This window comes from Labeo rohita, chromosome 12 (assembly GCF_022985175.1).
Source record: "Labeo rohita strain BAU-BD-2019 chromosome 12, IGBB_LRoh.1.0, whole genome shotgun sequence".
Lineage (NCBI taxonomy): Eukaryota > Metazoa > Chordata > Actinopteri > Cypriniformes > Cyprinidae > Labeo > Labeo rohita.
The window spans coordinates 14,747,059-14,756,608 of NC_066880.1; positions in this window are offsets into that span (position 1 = coordinate 14,747,059).

Sequence of the window (9,550 nt, forward strand, 5' to 3'; positions counted from 1 at the left end):
TCAAAACCATAGCCTTTTATCACAGAGATAATGGAGACGTGGTCTGCCTCTCTAAAATTACCCTCAGAATGAATGACACCTCTTCATGTTTTCTCTTTGTTTGTATTTTCCACTCCTGAACCCTGAGGGAACCAATTCAATTACGCAGATTATCTTTCCGACTATTCCAGTGTACCTGTGACCCACTTATTAGCAGATTTCTCATAGGGTTCATTCAGACAACTACTAATAAGGTTTTTAACACCGCACTTGGTTATTCTGAAGAAGAAAAGCAGTCTTGGAGATGGAGCGAGAGGCTTTTGTAACTGGTTTTGCCAAAGGGAGTGAATATGGTCATTAGAGCTGAGAGAAGGAAGCAGGAGGGCCGTGATCGCAGCTCTGATTAGCTCTGCTGCTTCATGTTTCCTACGTGACCTGGCCTTAGTCGAGCTCCACAGTGTGTAATGCAGTACATGCACTGAGAAAATAGCTGCAGCTGGACTCAATCAAGTCCTGTAGCACTGAAAACCAGCGCCAGTAACCTGGACCATTCTAGTCAATAACAGAATAAGGAACTGACTAATGATGTTTATCTGTCCTCACACATGTTAAAATGGAGTGGAGCGTTATTGAACTATCAGTTCAGAGGAGTTGAACAAATTATCTTATGGGAAAACTTAACTATTTTACAACATAGCAATTTTGTATGAATTTGTAGGTGAAATGCATAAAAGCCTACCGTCATTTGAGAGGCGTTTCCTCCGAGGAGGCAAGGAAGGCAGTCTCCTCAAAACTGGATGAGAAAAAAATCCTAATACAAAAATAAAACTACGCAAATATTAAAAATATGACTTAAAAAGTGTATAAATCTTAAAATTACTAAACTAATTATATTTAGTTTTATTAATTACTTTATTAAAGCAAACATGCAAAATTGATTTTTGTTCTGGTAGTGCAAGTAATGTGTTTTTAACCAAGAAAATGTTACTGTGACATGAATTTACATAGATTATGTGACAGAGCTATAGAGGGTTTTGCACTTGCGTCACGGTTTGGTCAGTTACCCAGATGTGTGGCCATACTGGTGACACTTGGATGTAAACAACAGCATGGATTGCATGGTTGCATATTTATACTGTCTAAACCATGTAGAGGAGGACTTAGTAAGCAAGAAAGGGTGCATAGAAATGATATAAACAAACACAAATATTGTCAAGATTTTTGCCCTGCAAATCCTGGTTCAGTTTGGTCAACCACAAATGCTTTTTGTTTCTCACAGTTTTTTTTGCACACTTCTCATTGATTTGTTATAACTTTTGGCAGTCGGTAGTACTCCAAATGTTTTTCTCAGTCTGACTGATAAGTACAGCCCCAAACATGACAATAAATGATCATTTTCAGCAGCAATAATCAGCAAAATTTGCAAGTTTCGTTCGGTTCAGTGGCATTTTTTTACATTCAGTGCCGCCAATATGGCAGATTGATGACGCGTTGTGAAAACACTCTATAGTGGCAATTTGAAGAAATAGGCATTTTATAGCCAAATGACATTTGTTTTAATATTAAGCATCATAGCAGACATTTATGACTCAGTTTAAGGCATTAAGGCTGTGTGATGGATCTTTAGTGGTTTTGAAAAAAAAACTAGAGTGAATGATTCAATGACTCGCTCACATGGAAAGTAACTTATTTCTTTGCATAATGAATCAGTGTCATCAAATGATTCCATGATTCACTCATCCAGACATTTTGTTTATGCATAACGATGTAACCTGCAGAAAGAGTTACTCCCTGCCACTAAAAGCAAAAGCAGGACCTGACCTCATTTATTTCCAAATTTGACTCGGGACCCCCATAGTGCTCAATCCCTTCATGTTAAAGTCCATGTCTTACAACGGTAGTGCCAGACCTTTGATAGATGCTCAGTGCAGTGTACGCGTGTTTTCAGGCAAAAGGAATGGATTCATGACAGTTTAGTGCAATATTATGGTTTATATTGATGTTGTCAGGTGGAACGTCTTGGCATTCTTCAGATCTTAAGCAGAAAATACACATGCAGGATGTCTGCTGTGAACAAATGTGCTGTCATCTCACAAAACTGCCTTAATACCTTTGCTCAACGAAGCAATCTGAGGCTACTAATCACTAATAAAATGCCCACTTAGATTTGTGACAAAAATCAATAACCCATTGCATGCTACAGGTCAGCTTGAATTTCTTAAGTTAAATATTGCTTTCTCAGTTTGAGGCGACCCTGAAAAATCATGTTTTCAAAGCATCAGACATCCTGATAAAATGAAGCGTTATTTATATTGACACAAGGCAGTGTAAAAGTAATTTCCTCTACTTTAAAACAGGCCCTGCAGAAGATGATTAAACTGTGTTCAATCAAGCAGGATTACTGTAGAAACCAGAGAATTGGAAAGACTAAATGGTCCAGTAATGGCATATGAACCCACAAACCCATCTCAAGGGGCCAGCCGCTCTAACAAAATGAACTCTGCCAGTAGAGATTTTGACACGCCACACAACAGAAACACTCTTCTAAAAATTACTTAAGCGATGGACTGTGAAAGATGATAAAGTCACAAATACTGCCATCAATTTTGCACAGGTCAGACGTTTTTTTAAAAAAATCACCAAATCAAAATCACCCTGCACCCTGATGTTATAAAACATTTACAACTCTTAAAAGAAATGAAAGACAAGGCAAATATTTACACTCTTCTAACAGATTCTGTAGCAACCTAGCAGGTCACATGACGTACTGTCATTTCCTTCCCTTAGCTGATTGAAACATCAAGTATTTCTTTCTTCTCCCTGGATATGAACAATGTTCTCAGGCTAAACTTAATGCCCTCAATAAAATATAACTTCATATTTCAGAATGAAATTAAAAATTCATGTCCATTCCTTCATAAGATCTGTCAAGTGTGTCGAGCTGCTCTAATATTAAAATGGCTCTTGTTTCTTTCTCATTCTCGCAGCTGTAGGGGAACTTCTCAAACGTGGCTCCCCAAAATGCTCATCAGTCAAGTTGATGTATTAACGCAGGCTCTGTGGATTTGATCCAGCATAACAAGTAGTAGGCCTAGTATATCATAGCACTCACACAATCTGCTCGACTGAGCTTCATATAACACAAAAAGAGATATATTATAGCCTACAGTCAGACAATACCTCTTCTCTAGTGTCATTCTTACTGTTTGTCTTTCTCTTACCATATTCATCAATATCCAAGAGAGTGGAAATTATAGCCCTTGCACTTAATGACTGGCCTGGGAGAAATGAATTGATAAACAGACAGGGCGGCTTCAGCTCGTGTTTAAAGAGTAAGTGGCACTTAGACAGGCAATGCAAAAGCATTAATGCAAAATTCTCCCTCCCACCTTCCCATTCTAGACAGTCTTTGTCCTCTGAGATCCCAACAAGTGTCAGGAAAAAAAGATGCCACGTAAAACTGAAGAGGATGGAGGAAAATAAACAAACTCATGCCACGTGAAGGAAAAAAAAATGACGGGAGAGTCAACGACAGGCCTGTGAAGAGGGTTGAGATGAATAGAGGTAGGGATTCGTGAATTTGAGATTAGTTTGGCCTGCCATCGAACTACTAGGCCGCAGGCGACCAATTACACTCCACATTGCTAGAAAGGCAATGTTTCATGGAGCCATACATTATTTATTAGGCCTAATACTCACTGCACCTTTTGTGTGAGCAAAGGCTGCATTTCTTTCTTTCTCTTACTTTTACTGCAGTTGAGTTACTTAGAATTCCTCTCATTTTACAACAGAATATATGTTACCAAGTTCTCAAAATTGCTGTCATTGATTAGTTTAATATCGTGCTGTGATTCGTAATTTATACTCGGATGTTAAACTGTTCATTGGGAATAAACCATTTGCGCCATCTATTGGTTACCGTTGGAACGTCGTTGAGTTTGTGTTCATTTACGCCCTTACGAAAATTAACCATGACTTTGTTGTAGTACAAGTAACTATGGTTTTTGGCGTATTGATTACTATTTGTGACCATGGATCATAAAACCAGTCATAAGGGTCATTTTTTCAAAATTGAGATTTATACATCATATGAAAGCTAGATAAATAAGCTTTTCACTGATGTATAGTTTGTTAGGATAATACAACTATTTAAAAATCAGGAATCTGAGGGTGCAAAAAAATCAAAATAATGAGAAAATTGCCTTTAAAGTTCTTCAAATAATGTTCTTAATGTATATGACTAATCAAAAATTAAGTTTTCATACATTTACAGTAGGAATTTTACAAAATATCTTCATGGAACATGATCTTTAATTAATTTCCTAATGATTTTTGCCATAAAAGAAAAATCTATATTTTTGACCCATACAGTATATTTTTGGCTATTGCTACAAATAAACCCCAGCGACTTAAGACTGGTTTTGTGGTCCAGGGTCACATTTGTATAATCACAGTTTTACTACAAATACCATGGTTAAACTGTCGTTAGTGTAACAGAACAATGGTTACTTTGTGGTTACCATGGTTTAGTAATGTATGTTTTTATAGTATGTTTATTTTATGCTATAGTATGTTGTTGTTTGTAGTAAAACCATGATTAGTTTTCGTAAGAGTGAGATCAGGACTAGGTCTTAAATATAAAAAATTCATATAAAAAAAAAATATATATATATATATTTTTAATATATATTTTTAAAATTATAATACAAAAAAAACATTTTATTTTAAGCACAATCAGACATTTTTCAGACTTGTAACAATTTAAATCTTTAGCCTTTAAACCTTTAGTCTTTATTATTGTCGGTGTGTATGTTTTTATGGACTTTTCATGGTCAATGTAGATTGTGATACATTATTCAGTAATAATTTTGCTAGTAGGCTACTTTTGCATTGCCTTTGTCTTATTTTAAGGTCTTCTGTACTGATTGTGCAGAATTGTGAACCATATTTTGCACAAGAACAAGGCTGATTTAAGATAAAATGTGACCATGGACCACAAAACCAGTCATAAGTAGCACGGGTATATTTGTAGCAATAGCCAACAATACATTGTATGGGTCAAAATATTGATTTTTTTTTTTTTTATATATATATATATATATATATATCAAAAATCATTAGGATATTAAGTAAAGATCATGATCCATTAAGATATTTTGTCAAATTCCTACCATAAATATATAAAAACATAATTTCTGATGAATAATATGCATTGCTAAGAACTTCATTTGGACAACTTCAAAGGCGATTTTCATAATATTTTAATATTTTTGCACCCTGCAATTTCAGATTTTCAAATAGTTGTATCTTGGCCAAATATTGTCCTATCCTAACAGACTCTTATGACTAGTTTTGTGATCCAGTGTCACAAATGTGGCTTGGATGCAGATGGAACACGATTAGGAAGCATATTGTCTATGTCTGTATTTATGAAGCAGGACATGGACTTGAACTCTCCACTAGAGGGAGATAGAAGACAATTTTTTGGTCTGTCCCTTGCTCTTATTACTGTCCAATTGAAATGATAATTGTGCGTGAGTCATGAGATCCAGTGAATCTCTAAAACCTGTTGATTAAAAAAAACATAATTTTAAATGATTCAGAATACATTTTTTGACATTTCTGAGCAATTTTAGGATATCCAAAAAGCTGGCAGTAGGCCTGAAGAAACCTACAGCCTATATTACGCACTCAAAAACTGATATATGTGATACTGCAATCATGTGGCCATGGCAATATTAAATAAAGGGTAGCAATAATTAAATAAAAATCCTCAGAGGCGACCCTGAGCTCTGTAATCACTAGTCAGTTGTAGTCAAGTCATTTGATGGTACAAGCAGGTAGATTTATATACATGGATGTTTCATGAAGCGCTATAAGCCATCCGCCATATTGCGATCTGTTCAAAGGTGATCCATAAAGGAAAACTTAATGTGAGTGACAACACATTGACCATTTCAAGATGTCTGGAGTGGTTGAATGTGGCCTTTACGTATAGGCCTACGCATCTATAGTCCAAACTGGTTCCTAGGTGGCCACTATCCTGCAGATCTTAGCTCCAACCCTTACTAAACACATCTGAACACATTTATCAAAGTCTACAGATTCACTAGAGACCTCCAGTCAAGTGTGTTGGAACTGGTTAAAGCTGAACTCTGCCTGACTTTGGCCCACCAAGAGGAGAATTGCAGACGCCTGCAAAAAAAAAAAAAAAAAAAAAAAAAAAAAACTCTGTGTACCTTTAAAGGAATGGCACAGTGACCCAGTCAGTCAAAATATAATCATGATATAATCCTTTAGAAAGCTTCTTATTAGTTCAGTCAGAAGTAATACCACAATACCACATTTCAGTGGTTCAGAAAGGTTTTACATTTCTATCTAAAACCCATTAAGTTATTACTGAATCATATTTGCATCTTGCCATATTTACAGCTAGGAAAGATTTTTGTATCATGACATCTAAATATGTGAGCCTGGACCATAAAACCAGTCATAAGGGTATTTTTTTTTTTTTTTAAATTGAGATTTATACTTTGCCTGAAAGCTGAATAAATAAGCTTTCCGTTGATGTATGGTTTGTTGGGATATTTGGCTGAGATACAACTATTTGAAAATCTGGAATCTGAGGGTGCAAAAAAAAAAATCAAAGTACTGAGAAAATCGCCTTTAAATTTGTCCAAGTGAAGCTCTTACCAATGCATATTACTAAGCAAAAATTACGTTTTGATATCTCTATGGTATCAAATTTACAAAATATCTTCATGGAACATGATCTTTACTTAATATTCTAATGATTTTTGGCATAAAAGAAAAATCAATCATTTTGATCCATACAATGTATTGTTGGCTACAAATATACCCGTGCTACTTAAGACTGGTTTTGTGGTCCAGGGTCACATATGTAAATGAAAATGTTGTTTAAGAAGTATTAAATATACAATGATTGTGACACAAATTATTAAACCCGAGTTTTGAATGACGTGCAACAAATAGCTCAACACCAGCCGAGAGCATCCGTAAAAATTATCTCATTAAATGATAAATGAACTATATTTATTTAAATATAAACTATGATGGTAAATAGGGTGGTTTTCTGGTAGCCTATTTTTTTTTTTTTCCCCCAATACAATCTCTACACACACAAAAAATATCGAATGTAACTAAGTAATCTGACAGGAGAATCTGCACGGACACAGTGATGTCAAAGCGAATGGGCGCGCCTGCACCACACCGTTTTATTGGTGCGCGCCCACGTGCGCGCCCACACAAATCCATACACACAGAGCACACACCCGCTCACAAGGTATGAGGTAATTGTTTGGTCACATGACTCCTGCAGTAGCTGTCAAAAGTGATACAGCAGCGCATCCTTGACCAGCCTGCCCGCTTCCAGCTGATTGGACTGCGATCAGGTGTTAGGGATCATCTACAAAGTACAGAAACGAAAAAGATGACTCTTACATATGATAGCAACAAATGATAAACTTACAAAGAAGAATACGAACTGCTAGCTAATAAAAACCGATTTACCAAGGCGAATTAGTCGTCGAGTACAGGTTTCATCAAGCAATTGCTGTCAGTGTGAATCAAGTGTTAAAACATCATGCTTCAAAATAGTTGTATAATGTCATCAACATGGTTAATAACACAGTTTATATCATGTTTAATCTAAACCACAATAATTTAACCCTTAAATTAAATTGTGTCATAACAGACAAAGACATTTGAGAGAATAGGGGATGATAGTGAGTGATTGGGCCTAATTGCTGGTAATAAATATTAAAAACTGAATATCTACAAACACTATTTCTGCAAAATGTATTATTTGCTCAAATCCCTACTGAAAGAAAAAAAAAAAAAAACCCAGCCTAAGCTGGTCATTCAGCCTGGTCTTAGCTGGTCAGGCTGGTTTAAGCTAACAGGGAGACCAGTTGGAACAACCAGCTAAAATTTACCAAATTAACCAGCTTTACCAACCAGCCAAGCAGTTTAGGCTGGGTTTAGCGTTTTGTTTGTTTGTTTGTTTGTTTTTTTCTGCAGAGATATTTGGAAAATAGCAATAGATCATAATTTTCTGAGGCATTTTCTTGAGTGATTTTATGTTCCTGCTCTTTCAATGGTTAATTAGTCTTAGTCTGACTTTCTCAGATCCACCCGCTTGCTGAAAAAACCCAGCTAAAACCATCCTAAGGTGGTTGGCTGGTTTTAGCTGGTCATTCAGCCTGGTCTTAGCTGGTCAGCAGGCTGGTTTTAGAGGGGTTTTGTGCCACTTCCTTAGCTGGTCAGGCTGGTCTTAGCTAACTGGGAGACCAGTTGGAACAACCAGCTAAAACCAGCTTGACCAACCTAGCCAGGATGGGAGACCAACCAGCTACTTCCAGCTTAAACCAGCTAAGACCAGCCAACCAGTTTAGGAATAAAGATGGAGGAAAATAGCAATAGATCATAATTTTCTGAGGTATTTTCTTAAGCGATTTTATGTTCCTGCTCTTTCAATGGTTAATTAGTCTTAGTCTGACTTTCTCAGATCCACCCGCTTGCTGAAAAAACCCAGCTAAAACCAGCCTAAGCTGGTTGGCTGGTTTTAGGTGGTCATCCAGCCTGGTCTTAGCTGGTCATCAGGCTGGTTTTAGAGGGGTTTTATGCCACTTCCTTAGCTGGTCAGGCTGGTCTTAGCTAACTGGGAGACTAGTTGGAACAACCAGCTAAAACCAGCTTGACCAACCTAGCCAGGATGGGAGACCAACCAGCTACTTCCAGCTTAAACCAGCTAAGACCAGCCAACCAGTTTAGGGATAAAGATGCAGGGATATTTGGAAAACAGCAATAGATCATAATTTTCTGAGGTATTTTCTTAAGCGATTTTATGTTCCTGCGCTTTCAATGGTTGATTAGTCTGACTTTCTCAGAAACCCCAGCTAAAACCAGCCTAAGGTTGGCTGGTTTTAGCTCATCATCCATCTCAGTCTTACCCTGTCATAAGGCTGGTTTTAGAGGGATTATGGCCACTTCCATGGCTGGGTAGGCTGGGAGACCAGCTGGAACAACCAGCTAAAACCAGCTAGACCAGCTTAGCCAGGCTGGGATACCAGCTAAAAACCAGCTACTTCAGGTTAAAACCAGCTAAGACCAGCCAACCATCTTAGGCTGGTTTTAGCTGGTTTTTTTTCCCTTGAGTACTTTTATGTCCCTCCTCTTTTAATGGTTAATTAGGCTTATTTTCCCTTACAAAAATTAACCATGGTTTTATTATAGTAAAAGTGTAGTAACCATGTTTTTTTGGTGCATTCAAATTTGTATAACCATATTTTAATACAAATACCATGGTTAAACTGTGGTTAGAGTAGCAAAACCATGGTTAATTTGTGGCTACCGTGATTTAACTATAATAACCGTGTTGTTTTTGTAGTAAAACCATGATTTATTTTCGTAAGGGCTGATTAGCTCAGATCCACAAGATGCAGAATATTATTTTGCTTAATGCTTGGTTGATTCAGACACTAAACAACGATAGCAAATATTTATACTTGATCCCTTGATCCAGAGTTATTACCCCGCCTATGTCGCAAGT